This window comes from Diadema antillarum, unplaced genomic scaffold (assembly GCF_040938485.1).
Source record: "Diadema antillarum isolate AM-2024a unplaced genomic scaffold, OU_Dant_1.0 scf00000057, whole genome shotgun sequence".
Taxonomy (NCBI): Eukaryota; Metazoa; Echinodermata; class Echinoidea; order Diadematoida; family Diadematidae; genus Diadema; species Diadema antillarum.
Genome location: NW_027270946.1, coordinates 737,073 through 752,989, shown reverse-complemented (window position 1 = coordinate 752,989; position 15,917 = coordinate 737,073).

Sequence of the window (15,917 nt, the reverse complement as noted above, 5' to 3'; positions counted from 1 at the left end):
CCGTCTGGGCCTTTATAGGCCTACCATCTTAAACTTAATGATATTCACTTATGGATCTATAGTAAGTTAATTCTTAACAAGAAAGAGCAAGTTGTTGGCCCTTTGATTTAAGTTCAAAAGTTCAAAGTTTCCATCAAATAAACAAGGATATTACATACAATGTATAAACAGAAAATATTTGTAATAATTGCAAAAACGTGAATTAACAAAATGCATGTGAAAGTGAGTAACAAAATGGAGAAAATAAAATTGTATTTTTTGTATATTATACAAAGTACAAATTAGATACTCAATAAAGATGGGAATGGAAAAATGGAGGGTCCCACTTAAAAGCGTAGCTTGTGCGACATGGGACCCTTGAGCGAAATTATCAGTACAATCCTCAAACAATGAACAGATAAAAGTAAAGATAAACTCAAGTACTGATCAAATATCATACTTGCCAGAGTGGATTTAACGTCAGTTGATGTGTGACAATTCCTGGGAAATGCATAGGCCTAAATGCCTCAAATTATGCTGCGTGTGTGTGCAGTATGTGCTCCTATTCCTCGTCCTTGGGGTGTGTTTGCGCGAGTGTGTGTGAGAGACACAATAACCAGAGCAAAATATACATATATCTATCCAGTAAGTTCCTCCAATAAGTGTTTTCGCTCTTCAGACACAACATGCAACCTAAAACTGAGTGGATATTTTGTACTGGTAATACTTATGTGTGAATGCTCACAAGAATGAAAACAACGAGTGTGTCCATAACGTATAGCTATAGTTATTCTCATTGGTTGAATACGCATCACGTGGCATGAATCGTTTTTTTTTTTTATTGTCATATGCACTAAATCCATTGGAAATCAATGTTATATTTACCTGTATCTTAATACAACAAACATATAGTACATATTATGCTCTGTTATTCACCTCAATCCTACACTATAAACATCAAACGAAATTCAAATGTTTATTCGAAATGATTCTGCTGGTATATAGGCCTATGTGTAGGTTGCATGGTGTGGTATGTTGGCTCATATATTTTTTATGTGACGCTACGCACGATTATAACTGACAACAACGATTGGTACTGGTACCTAGATCCTTATATTGTGTCGTTTAGATTATAAAGACCGTTTATTTGGTACATGCTGTTCAAATTAACTTTTACAAAAGATAGAATGGATTGAAACAAAAATGAATGTGAGAATTCAATTCAATTCAATTCAATTCATTTATTTTTCATTCTTCTTTTTCCAACAAAACATAACGCATAATATATTTGGAATTACATCTTTTACATAATCATTCGACTTTGTAAAAGATAAATGATACAAATAAACAAAAGAATGCATACTGGCAAAAAAGTACAAAGTTATGCTTCAGTTGAGAAAAAAAAAAAGAACTGAGAGGTCCACTAAAAAGCAAGCTTGTATGTTGTGAACCACTCAATTCATCAGAATCGGACCAGGGAGGTGAGACGAAAAGATTAGAAAAATACTCAAGTCAAGTTTCACATTTTTCCATCTACTGTGCAATAGTTAGCTGATGTGATGATGTCAAATTACTTTCCCGTTGGTTTGTGCACGAAAAATATCAGAAAATCATTTTTTTTTTCTGTACATACTACTCAACCAACCCGTAAAGCAAGCAAACAAACAAACAAACAAAAAACAAACAAACAAACAAACAAACAAATAAACAAACAGACTGGTTATTGCAGCATACCAAGAATCTGATGGGAGCATGAAGGACATCGGGCCATGATATGGAATCATCTCGTTTAATTTTAGTATGTTATTCAGTTACCAGGTTCACTACGATTTTGATACATGCTTCTATTCGCTCCTGTTCGCTCTGTACGGAGCAGTAGGCACCTGTACGGTGCATAATATGATTTGAGCATTTTTGTTGAGGCTTTGTTTTGAAACGTTTTAGGCGTGCTTGCTAGTCTATGCGACGCTTCATTTTGAAAATTAATCATCTAAATTAGAAACGTAACGAACAATTCAGGCAAAAATATAGTCTCGCTGCAATTAAAGCAGCAGTCAATATAGAGCGCAGCCTTGGCAAGACTATCAAAGGCAATTAATATTGGGTTATATAGGCGTAAGTCGAATTGATTCTAATTCATCTGTTGTTCCCGTGATTAATCATCTTTATTCTACACCCAGCAAAGAAAATATATCTAGGTTTTCCCACTTTCGCACTTTCGTCAGTCCAATTCCTAATTGCTGCATTCAATTTAGCAAACTGTAGTGTAGACGACATTTTCGGTAGTTCAATTTTATGATCTCTTCATTCAAATTCATTTTAGAGCATTCAAATTATCTTTAGCCTCATTCTAATTAACACTTTTTCAAGTGAAACTCCTAAAACAAGCACCATCTCGTTATTCGTTCATTCAATTTAGAATGATATAGTCACGTGATCATGGGCATGCTATATACACTCGTTCATTCAAATTCATTTTTGGGCATCCAATTTAACATCTTTTGCAGTCAATCTTTATCACGCATGTTTATGCTTTGGTTCTTTCTTTCTTTCTTTCTTTCTTTTTTCAGCATAGTCATTGTTTTGCGAGCGTCATTACATTTCATGTTTTCGTATTCATTTTAGAGATTTTGGCAACAGTTTTTTCTTTTCTTCAATGTGCTTAGTGAGTCTTCCAGTCCGAAGATAATGCATCATTTGGCCACAACTTATCTGGCCGTTGAGCGCTTTATTCCGAGTGTGTCGGCCAGTTCTAGAAAGTCAGGGTTATGATCATCAAATGTTCCTAGAATTCTTTTTCTGTCTTCTTGAGAAATACGTCTATATCTAACTTGTGCTGTCATGACTGTGAGAGAATGAAGTCAATCTGTAGTATTGGTACACGTAGGCCTAGAATGACAAGCATGAAAGAAAAGGGGCGTCACAGAACAACAAACTCGAGTTATATAGAGTCAAAAATAATTCATATGATACTTTTACTGCTTAACAGTGCGTGGAAGAAACAAAAAGTCACATATTATACGCGTTTAAATGTTATCACATTTTCAAAAAAGAAATGGCATGACGTTAATTTGAATACACATGTTTGGAATTTGGCTGCCCATACGCGAAATTGAATGACTGAAATACCCCTTTCGACCAGTGCTGGCGAATTTGAATGACTGAAGAGCACGTGCCAATTTGAATGCCCGTTTTGCGAATTCGAAAGGCACAAGTGCAAATTTCAATGATCGAAATGCTAAATTGAACGACCAACTTGCAATTTTGAATGACAGAATGTGCAGTGACGAGGATTTTTGCTAAATTGAATGAACCTTTTATCAAATGGACTGACAAAAGTGCGAAATTGGCCCGGAAAACCTATATTAACTAGCCCTCTAATGAAAAAGTTCGCAAATTTTTAGCGAAAATGTTTCAGCAAAACAATTTGGCATTTAAGTTTCTGCATTCTTCTACATTTTGTGTGAATGTGCGAATGGTGTATTTGGTTACGCATGAGTTAGCACAAAGACAAAATTTTCACTTTTCAAAAATCACAGAGACATTTTTGTAAACAAGTTACACATCTTGGACATATCGTTAAATGAATAGAGCATATAGATAATTTTCACCATATTAGCAGTGCATTTTTAACGCATCTTTAAAATAATTTGACTCAACCATGATATCAGGACTCACTTTTATGTTCACACAACATGTGCTGTTACATGTTGGTAATGTGATATCTGATGTCAATTCCCTAAAAAAAATGCATGGATTTTGCAATCTTTGGTGGTTGTACAAAGACATTTTTGACCCCAATCGTGAAAAAAAACAAAACCCTGAAAATGTCAGGATAAATGTGAGTGGTCAAAGGACGGATGATGACTATACAACACTTTACATACATTATCACAAACAAAATTTGTCCAAATCATTTCTCAGATGTCCAACATGACTCTTGTGACTTTTGAGAAATGATCATTTGTCTGCTAACGTGTACTCACTGCTCATCTATACCTGACTAGAAAGGTCATTCGCATTTTCACACAGAGGAAAGTATATACAGTCAATACGTGCATTAACATCCATGCAAATTATCATTTTGCAAAAGACCTTTTCGTTAAAAAATTAGGACGGAGCTAATTTTTGTTGTTGTTGTGCTTATTAAATGGCTAATGGAATCTACACGTGTATGCAATCTCCCTCTTTCTTCGTCTTTCTCTCGCTATCTTCCTCTTTGTTTATTCTCACTTTTTTCCAACTCTCATAACAATGTACATGATTCAAAGGAGAAAAAAAAATTATACATAAATTCCATTACCAAAATATACATAATCATACATAAGAAGAAGAATTACAAACAAACTAAGATACGGAAGTCTAGCTAACCCGAAAAAAAGACATCCTGGACAAATCTGAACACTAAGTCGCGGTCATGCAGTAAGAGTATAATGATATGAATGCATGAAGAAAGTGAAAAGGAAGCTGCTTAAAAACAAATATTACATAAATGAGATCTAACATGACTATTCTAAAGACTCCATTTTTTGGTTCTCTTCCTCTCTTATAGGTCGTATACATTTGAGATAGATCTGCTAGAGGATCCTTCGATACTCTAGAATTTCCACATTCTTTTCTTGCAAGTCAATAAACATCCCCAAAATAATAATGTGCAGCATTATCATGTAATTAGCACGCATTGCAATGGAACGATTTAGCAGGGATGAGACTTTCAAAGAGAGATGTCACCCGCATCTCTGCTATCGATTTTCTCATTGTTACGCAACATTCTGGTTCGATTACCGGTGCCCGTGCCCGTGCGCCTGACCAATTAACATAATTGAGTGTGAATCCAATTTACACATTTGATAGTCCTGCATTGTGCTTGGCATCTGAATCATAAAAGACGGATTAACCAGTATACGGGGAATGTTTCCTTCTCGAGTAATCTTACATAAGTTTATTTATTGTGGCGACGACTCGTCGGAATATCAGTGAGGAATTCTGCTTATTGAAATTCATGACCCATCAGAATAAGCTACTACATAGGTCTATGCGTTACATTTAGATATGAATATAAAGGCCACCACCATTTCAAGCATTAGGCTTACGATATGCGGTCTGTATTTCTCCCTTCGTGAAAAGTCCTTGTTTTTTAGACATTGATTCGTCGTATTTCGTAACAAATTTGCAAGTTGTGTTTATGTTGTATTCTGTTGTCAGTGCTGTTGAAAATTATTATCAATGCTGTCATTTTGTACTGAAATGTTGAAGAATGCAGTTACAAAACCAAACCAAACTGGAACGGCCCAACAAAGTATAACCGAAAATCCACACTGAACGATTCAAGGTGTAGGCAAAGTATCTCACGGGTAAAAGCCCTCACATATACAAAGATGATATATCTCACGCGCTGTTTATGGTCCTTAAAAACAAGCAAATAAACTAACAGACAGACAGATATAGACAAACAAGAAGTAGGGGGAATCAATTAACGACCTAAAAAGGAACTAGTCATCCCAGTGTGTAGTTTGCCCGCTTAGATTAATACATGTATATCTCGCAGTGGTGCTGATTCTATATCATACAACTGAAATTTTACTGAAAGAAAGAAAGCACTTTAAAGTTGCTGGTTTCTTTTTGGGCGTTATTGTATATTTTCCATAAATGGAGAAGGGAGTGGGAGGGACGTTCATAGTTTTGCTTTACGGTGATTTATCTTAGCGCCTTTTTAAATTTACCAAAGAGTGAGATATACGTTCGCCCAGTTGTACTTACTCCCTTCACTAGCATTGGTGAATCCGTTCTGTGTGATTCCCTCAGTACACTCGGAATGACTGCACATTGCCGAAGTCTTGATGAATATGATCGCATTTATCCCCACCTTTTCGGGTTCTTCTTCTTCTTCTTCTTTTTTTTTTTGTCCCGCACCTCTCTTTCCCTCGAGAAATCAAGAAATTACGTGAACTTCACCCAAAGTGACACGAAAAGCACTCAGCATGCTCGATTTAAAATCGTACAATCAGACCATATCATTATGTGCCGTCTCTGCATAACGTGCAATTTCCTGGTCGTTCCGGAGCAGTATAAAAAAATCACAAAACGCAAATATTTATGCAGCGCCTTACGGCAATGTCAAAGCGTTGTTTTCATTATAATTATTATCTTTTCTTTTTGGCGTCACATCTCCCGACTTAAGCTGGTATTGGAGGCGGATGCTATTATGACTTGCGGAAATAGACAAATTACATCATTTCTGATTATTTCCTTTCCGGAAAGAGACAAGCGGACGTTGGGCCTGTTACAAAGAAACACATCCCAAATCATCCACATGATCAGCTAAGGATGATGAACAAAAATTCTATACGTAATTTCTAAAAGCACCACACTCTGACCCTCCTAACTACTCTGATTCAAAAATTTGATTAGAATGATGATGAAATGATTTCTTTTTTTATTATCGTGGAAGTCTGTAGCTTTCATGTGTTTCGTAATAGCAAATAGTTTGATTATAACCATTTTACTAATCATTGCTAGATAATGATTACTTCGAATTAGATTACATTCTAATGTTCAGACTAGATAAATAAATGAATACATGACGAATAAACTGATGTATACATCGTTGTCGAGTTCTGAATCAGTATATAATCGGAGGGAGGACGTCTATTTATTGATGGTGTATACAGTGACGCACATATTACTTTGGCAACAATTTATCAACACACACACACTCTCTAATACAACAACAGCAACAGCAGCAGCAGCAACTACAACCCCAAATTTCTCAGCAAAAAGAAAATCCGCGCAATTTCTATGCTGCGCCAAAGACTATATACAATCTTATCCAATGATATTCAACTCTATCATCATCGCAGTATCAAACAGTGTTAAATAAAAGTGAATATCAAGTAAATAGTCAGCTGTCGGAATTGGGTTTAGATTTATTTTTGTAAGTTTTTGTTACAGATACTGCCGATTAAAGATAATAGTGACTGCTAAATTTGCAAAAGCTATAAAAATCAAGGAAGAAATTTATTTCGATGTATCTACTTTAGACGGGTGTAAAACTATAAACATTTTTAAAAAGAATACACTGCAAACGATCACGTTTATTAAGGTGAAACTTTTCGCAGAAACGACATAAGTTTACTGTTGCAATATGACTCATGATATGTCGCTTATGATAGAATAATCGGGGATACTACGTAAAGTTTGCTGATACAAGCATTCGTAAGAGTACGTTTACGCGACATTACAGTTCTCGTCATTCCCTGCTGATGTAAGTGGTGCATGATAAAACTGGATTGTATTATTGCAAAAACAAACAAACAAACAAACAAACAAACAAACAAACAAACAAACAAACAAACCAATAAATAAACAAACAAAAAACCTAGCAGTGAGAACATTTTGTTCACAATTCACTTATCAAATGCTTATTCGTTGGATTGGTAGAGTGGAGGCGATAAATTCTAGATTTCAGGCTGCTATTAATTGAGTTACTCAGGACATTGTGATGTGTGTGACGTATGGAACCTCCCACTGCACGTATATAAGCCCAAACTGTAATGCATTACGCTGGTTTTCGTCGATTATCTTCTGTACGGAAGCTTGATCACAAAAATATTTTAAATGTGAAGTTTTGGGGAAAAATACTTGAATTCCTTGAATTGGATGTAGCATACTCGACAATCTGGCGCTTACAATAATTTTCATGCTCAAAGATGAATTCGCTCTCACTCTTATTATCAGGACGATGTGTAAGCAAGTGGAAAATCCAGTCCATCGCAGAGGTTAATATACTAGACACACTTTAGTACATCGATGATATAGGCTTTAATCATAATTTCTACACGACTGGACAGGAAGAGGAAACGTGAGTAATTACTTCCTATATACCTGTGATGCCTCATTTCATTTTTCTAATTTCGTTAAAAACAGAATTGTACAGATACGGCACTCGGGTTTGAATAGATGGAGCGTGTAACCGTAAAGTGTTTGTCGGTATAATTCCAACGCGGGTCAATTTGACAATATTTTCACCGTGATGATTAATATGAAGAGATAGATTAAAGAGGGGGAGGGGGTGAGGTACTTTAATGCAATACACACATACACTCACACACTCAAGCACACACACACACACACACACACGCAAACACACACACAATGCACACACAACACTTTGTTTATATAATTCTTTATTCGAATTTCGTTCAATTTCATATCACAAATTTCACGTTTACAGAAACAAAAACAAAACATTATACAAAGATAGAAAACATTATACACAAATATTGTACAATCACACACACGCACAGAGACAGACACACACATACCTACACTCACATATACTGTCACAATACACACCACCTCATCACAAGTAGATTCACCAATAGCTTCCTCGTCCTGCTCTCCCATTACACCACCCATAACTCACTACTAGTATACAAGATTTACAAGCAGTGACTCGTAAAATAGAGACTTAATCAGGAATCTACGTCCCAGGCATCCTACGTGGTGCACTCGTTTCACGGGCTTCCACAGCCACAGAAGAATCATTATGCTCCCGGTAAAACAGTGATAAACTGTATACTGTAGCCTACGCAAGAGATAATTGCAATAATTAGTTTTATCACACACACACAAAACCCACAAACAAACAAACAAACAAACAAACAAACAAATAAACAAACCAACCAACAAACAAACAAACAAACTACCGTACATGCAGTACTCGCCTACTATACCCCTAAACTATGCATGCTGTAAAAACGTTACCATGTGGGTCTCACATTTATGTGAACTACATGTATTATACAAGATCCGTAACACACATGTTTGTAATTACATAATGAACACACACACACACACACACACACACACGCGCGCGCGCGCGCGCGTACACACGCACACACACACGTACACACACACACACACACACACACACGCACACACACACACACACAAACACACACACAGAGTATACACAAAAAGTACTTCCCCATCAAAACAATTAACTTCTAAACGAAAAGATTTCAAACAAAATATATAATTTTGCAGGGATATTTTTACACTTATTTGACTAACTTCTCTTTGAAAATGAGAATGATCCAATGAGTCACGTATGAGCGAGCAAACATCAAAATACATGCTCAACATAAAGGCGTGAGATTGTTTTTTTTTTTGGGGGGGGGGGGGGCGTTATGAAACAAACATACTTCCATTTCTCTGACTCTCAGAACAGTGAGCTTTTCCAAAGTAGTCATTCTTTGTTTTTCATTATCTCACAAAGATTCTTGTCATTGCGCCCTCTTAACTAAGAACCGCGCGTGCCACTCCTTTATGAATTAAGTTGTTTAAGTAGTGTTTTTTTTTTTTTTCAACTTTGCCCTGCACGGGGATATACCTACGCGATAAGACCTATAAAGCCATCGTAATGAGCGGTCAAATCATTGTTGATCTTGAGATCTTTAGAAAGGGTCAAAGTGTGCTGTCACACACAAAATCATGAATGGCTAGAAATGAGAAGACATGAATGAAAAAGAAACACAGAACAAAGAATACAAAAGAATACAAAAAAAATCAGTACAGATACAGAAGGTGATCCGAGAGGATACTTGAATCACCTAATTACAACAACGTTTGCTCTCAAATAAGTCATGTGTATACAGATGTTGTTTTTTGTATGGTATAATACGTATGGATAAGCTTTAAGGTAGAACATAATCAATCAACGATTGTCGCTGTTAACATGATGTTAAGATTTCGTATCCTTTTCTGTTCCCAGGTTTCTGTTCAAAACCTCGTAAGGCGATATAGTAGACCATGAATCAGACCTGTTTATTAGATTACCACGAAAGTTGGTGTCCTTTCGAAACCAACCCGTTTGTTCATCTTCTCTAGTGCATGAAGAAGTGCAGGGTTAGTCAACTATTGTTGCAATGCAATCATATTGATCTGAGAAAAAAAAATAATAAAGTGATCCCTTCACATTTTCTGTAAGTGCTCAAGGCTTTTGTCCAATATGTGTGCCTTCGTTCTTTCGATACCAATCCTCCCCCCCCCCTCCCCCTTCACTGGATGATAACGAAATGTCCGTGGTTAACTAACTATAGGTAATTGTTACGTACAAGTGTAGGACTGGATATGAAACCAAATGAAAAAAGTAAACACGATCCCATCTAATTTTCTGTAAGTGCTCTATCAAGGCTTCCTCTTTCTAATAGCTCTTTTAAGCGCCAATCTGAAGGACGCAAAGGTCATAGATTGATTATTATGATAAAGTCTCACGGAGGTCACGTGTAGCAGAAAAAGGGCCATGTCCTTTCGCAGCCAGCCCAGTTCTTATCATCCTGTTCAGAGGATAATAGCAAAGCATTTAAATGATTGCCTATAGTCCACTTCCAAAAGGTGGAGGTTGTTAGTTTGTTGTTATGCGACTATATACACGCACATCCCCCTTTCAGACAAAAGAGTTCTCGTAAATGGACATATTTACGAGGTTTTTATGTGTCTGGATGCTAGTATATCCTAAAACGACATGTATTCATGTCTGAATGTTCTCACGGTCAAGCATTACATCAAGCGATCATCAAACCTTAAAGGGATGGGATCATTTTGGTTGAGAGGGGACTTCACGTTTTTAAATTTCTTTTTTTTTTTTAAAATAAAGATAATGAGAAACCAATTATTAAATTTCATGAATTTGAATAGAACATGCCCGTCCCAACTTTGATCCATTTCAAAACTGATTTTCATCAAATGAGCTTTGATTTCCTTTTCATCTCTAAGCATTATTTTCGTGCAGATGGCCGTTTTCCATTCTCTGTTCCCTCAACACGTTTGGTATATCCCATGACTCTCTTGTTATTGTTTTAGTTGTTATGTAAGTCCTAGTCGATGTCCATGATAAATTATGTCACGTCTGCCATTGTCTCTGTTTTTGTACTTTCAAATCTCATAAGTCTGTAAATTAATGCGTATGTATACTGTTCATTTATGAGCGACAAACTCGCCACATTTGTTTTCGTTTCTGCATGAAAACGATCGTGTTGTTATTTATACTCATGTATATTGTATGCAGGAAATGAATATCATTACACTGAACTGATCTATACCATTTCTTACAGGTTTCCAACATTTCAGCAGCATGCACCTGGAATCACCACAATTTTTATATCATGTGATACGATTTTCTGTTTGTACTTTATGTCCGTTTGTGTGTGTATTGAATTACCGAATGAATAATAATAGCAATAATAATAACAACAACACACACACTTCTGATACATAGTGTATAATGATGTATACATGTACACGTATCTATATACAAATACACCTGTTTGTTTACTTATGGTACATGTATGTATAAATATACAAAGTTTGTTCAAACAGGTAGATGTAAATACACATATGTAACTATGATGCATGTTTGATGGTTACCCGTGGTCACAATGTCACCCGAGTCTTTGAAGATTGGAATCAGTGAGGCTTCCTTGATTTATACAATAATTCTACCATATTGTTCTCCTCATGTTTCATTGAATGATCTATTACTTTATTTTGTTCTTAATTTCAATTTTCATGTACAAAAAAAAAAGAGCTTCTCTTGTTTGTTTGTACATTTTCCATCTGAGAAGATAGCTGGATAGCCCATATTCAGCTATGCTAACCTGGTCTTCCATGGGGTCTATGTCCTTCTCATTATCATACCATCATACAAAATTCATCACCCATGGGAACAGTACAATACAATGTACATGTAGTACAAAAACTAAGAGGAAAGGCTGTTAGCAAGATGATAAAATTATTAATACAGTATTTGAAAAAAATGTTGATCACTTTAAGGACATCGCATTAGCTTGACACAGTGCCACAGTGTGCCACAATGAAGGTCTCACAAATGACATTACAGGTGTAGATATTGTGGCCGACAGTTCAAGGGCTACCGACATTCACATACCAAAATCAGGGAGGTTTTCAACACACACGAACAATCAGGAATGACTTGTGAGTAACATGCATCTCACGAAACGAAAGTCACTTCCAGATGGGGCGAAGCTGTTTTGGGACATAAAAATGCAGTCAACCTTGCCTGAGTCAAATCTACTTGGACTGAAGCAATAGCTTTGACCCAGAGAAAATTTGACTCATGAGGGATTACAATCAATTATAGAATATAAAGAGAAGATGGCTTGAAAAGACCTTTGACTTTGGCATTATTCAATTTATGTGACATCGAGGTAAGCAAGGCAGACTGTACGTTATACATACAACGTATTTTGGAATACATTGTATACATTTTATTTTCAGGGAATCTAAGGCAGAATAATTGGGAAGACTTAGCCACTCCTAGCTTTCTGTAGTTTAGGGTCAAAGATTTTGAATAGAAATGTGCACAGTATAAAAGTAATTACTAGTATTCTGTGCACATTGTGATGTTCATCGATTCAACTTTGTACTTTTTGTTTTTTAACCCTAACTAGGCCGGGGGGGGGGGGGGGGGGGGGGATCCGAGGCCCCCCCCCTCGATGTTCCGCGCGATGTATCGCTAACGCGAAAAGCTATCGCCACGAAGTTTCATGGCTTTTTTTCTTTTGAGTCTCCTGCATCTTTTGACACCAAATTTGCAATGCCCGGACGCGTGGTTCCAAAGTTGCGCATAAATATGTATGTGCATGTCAGACCAAAAATTGCTCAAAAAATGTGAATTTGTGTACAATTTCAATGCAAACTGTGCTTACAGGCAAATTTCATAAAAGCATGATTATTTGGGGGTTTTATTGACTAAAATCAATTAATAACATAGTTTCTTGTTCAAAACAATGAAAAACATAAAGTCGAAAAATCATAGAAATACATAAGAAATTAAAAAAACAATAAAATACTTAAGAAATTTTTTCTGATGGCACAACTTTTTTTCTCTTATATTTGCTCAGGACACACACAAAAAAAAATGTGCTCATTTTGAGCATTATTAAGTGAGTTACACCAAATTGTCTGATTTCAGGCATCATTATGCATAAATTAGCATAATTTAGCATAAATGATAATTTTTTTTTTTTACATTTAACTTTGTGGTACTTTAGACTACATCATAGGCAATGTGTGTGCCAATTTTCGCCGCGATCGCGATAGGGTAACAATGCATTTAAGATAGGGTAAGTGTCAATTCGTGAAAATAACAGCTTATACAGTACTCAGATTAGACACACATGAAAGACAATCAAGCAAGAGAATAAAGACTTGTTCTTGACATGTTCTGCAGGCATCAGTTATTATTCAAATCGCAGCAACTACATCATTCACACATCATATTATGTACATCTCATCTGTTAGTTTGGTTTAGTAACAACTTGATGGCCATTAAAATAAACATCAACCCCACCCCACCCCCACTAATTTGATAGCAACGACTTACCACAAATCTACTCCGACCAAATGTATGTACTACACTATGTACAACAGGTTATATCCATCAATCCATTCTTTTCTTGTTAAAGATTAATCAATAAAACAAAACAAATCTAATGCCATAGCTGTTCCGTCCTTTGTGCGTGCAAAAACAATATAAAGTGTAATGCATGGACATATACAATGCATTTGCAGTGTTACAATCTCCCAGGATGCATAATTTTCATGGTATATCTTCAAAGTTTTGATAAAGGAAAACCCTGCTATTACAAAGTCACTGGGAGCACTCATTTTACCTCATTGTAATTGGACCCTCGTAATCTTCCAGCCATATACGTGTATAGTACATTTAGACTGCGATGGAAAATGGGAACAGCTGAATTCACCTATAAAAGGTGGTGCCTCGCTTGTAAGCAAGCCTGTTATAGCGGCGTTTTCCCTTAAACAACTTTAATCCTTTGCAATGTTTGTAGGTACAGAGGAAAAAATATTCTGACAGATATAAACTACTATCAACCTTGCCAAAGTCGAATCTACATTTATTTGGACTGAAGAAATAGCTTAGACTTTGAAAAAATTCGACCTATGAGGGATTAAAATCGCTAGCATATAAGAGCAATGGACTTGAAAAGACCTTCGACTTTAACAACTTATGCAAGGTTGACTGCGTGCCTACACATGGAGATTGTTAAACGTCTGCTCTTCAGACCTGCATGATCATTTCTGGCACGAGTCGGAAAGAGAACAAAAGCCGGCACTGGGGATAAACTCAAGCCATATAAGGGCTGCCAGCCATTCACCAATCAAATCAGGGAGTTCCTTGTGTGCAACATGCATCTCAATGTGCACAAAATAAAAATTATGCAGCACTTGATTCCCAAAATCTGGGCGATTTCTATATTCTTTCATCCATACTTGAAGAGATATCAAAGTTTTAGGAAGTATTCTGCAGAGTGATAGAGACTCGTCAACCCTGCTGTATCATTCTCCTCGCTATCATATTACCCAGTGACCGTGTCTTTTTCTCTTGGAAAATACTGGACTGTTGCAAAGGGCCCTTATCGGCCTGTTAACCAAGTTGTCAGGGGCCTCCTGCACATGGAACACAGGTATCACTTTCATTTGCTTTCAAACTAATGGTACCAAACATATCATATTACAAATGAAATGAGAAAACGTGTGCAATGCAAATCTGGTACAGCCTAGAAATGAATTGATTGTACATTTTGTGATAAAGTACTGGGTGTCAGTATCTGTATAAATGAAAAATATAAATTCCGGCTATACAATGTAATAATGATAGCAATAATAACAGCTAGACTTTATCCAAGCTTCACATACTCTTGTTTGTTTGTGTGTGTGTGTGTGTGTTTTTGGCATGTCAAAGTCTGAAAAAATGCTTTAAATTTTCTATCCCACCCATATGATGTGGACATCACTGCAAAGAAACGGCAGGAGTCCATGAATCACCCAGCAGCTGGATGACTAAAAACTATTCCATGCTTTGATGGACTCTGGGCACATTCACATCCTATTCATCTACATGTACTCTGAACAGCTTTGAAAATTTCTGCAGAATGGTGCAGGCACTGTTACATCACAAGATGAAATAAGTTCAAGTATACACACGTACAAGGGAATATTGTTATGATGAGCTGTCAGGGACCACTGAAACTTCCTATGTTACAATCAGTTTTATAGGTATATCAGGGATAAAAAGGAAAGAATATAAAAGGAATGGCACCTTCAAAATTATCTCACAATACCAGGTATCTTGCTTTATCCGACCTCATTACTATGCAGTTCAACTGTATCAACAAACCACCTTCTGAGACACCATCACAAAGTGTTTACTGTAGTGAGACAGGTAATTTTCAACAACAGTATGGAACATTTTGTTAAATGACCTAATTTCTTATGAACGGTAACCTTGAGAGTGGTTTCAGGCTTCAATTAAATACTTGATTAGCAGCAAAACTGATCAGAGAAAACACACACTACTGTAATCCATCACTTGCACATTTAACCCCCCCCCCCCCCCACACACACACACAAAAGAGAAACTGTTAAGTGTTTATACATACATATAAAACATTACATTTAAAAGTATTTTGCTAGTCTTAAGTGCATTTACACTGAAATATCTTAAAAGATTGAATGGTTATATAAAATATAACATTTGTACAATATTTACAATTTACAGTGTACCAAAGTGTGTGGATATGATACCATACACAAATAACACCCTGGCAAAAAACATCACAAAGAAGTTTGCAAATTAACCAGAGCATTACCTGTATGATCAGTCGTCTAAACTCCTTGCCTAAACATATCCTACACAAGCTTGCTGAAAATGGCGACTCTTCTGTCAAACACAGCTCGGGATAGTCTTGATTCAAGCTTGGATAGTCTTGATTCAAGCCTGCAGTAAATTTCAGGAAGTCTGAAAGACACACTGAATTCCCACTACTGTGTCCATATAAGATACAAGTTCATAATTCCACAATAATCGACGCATGTACCCAATATCAATTCCA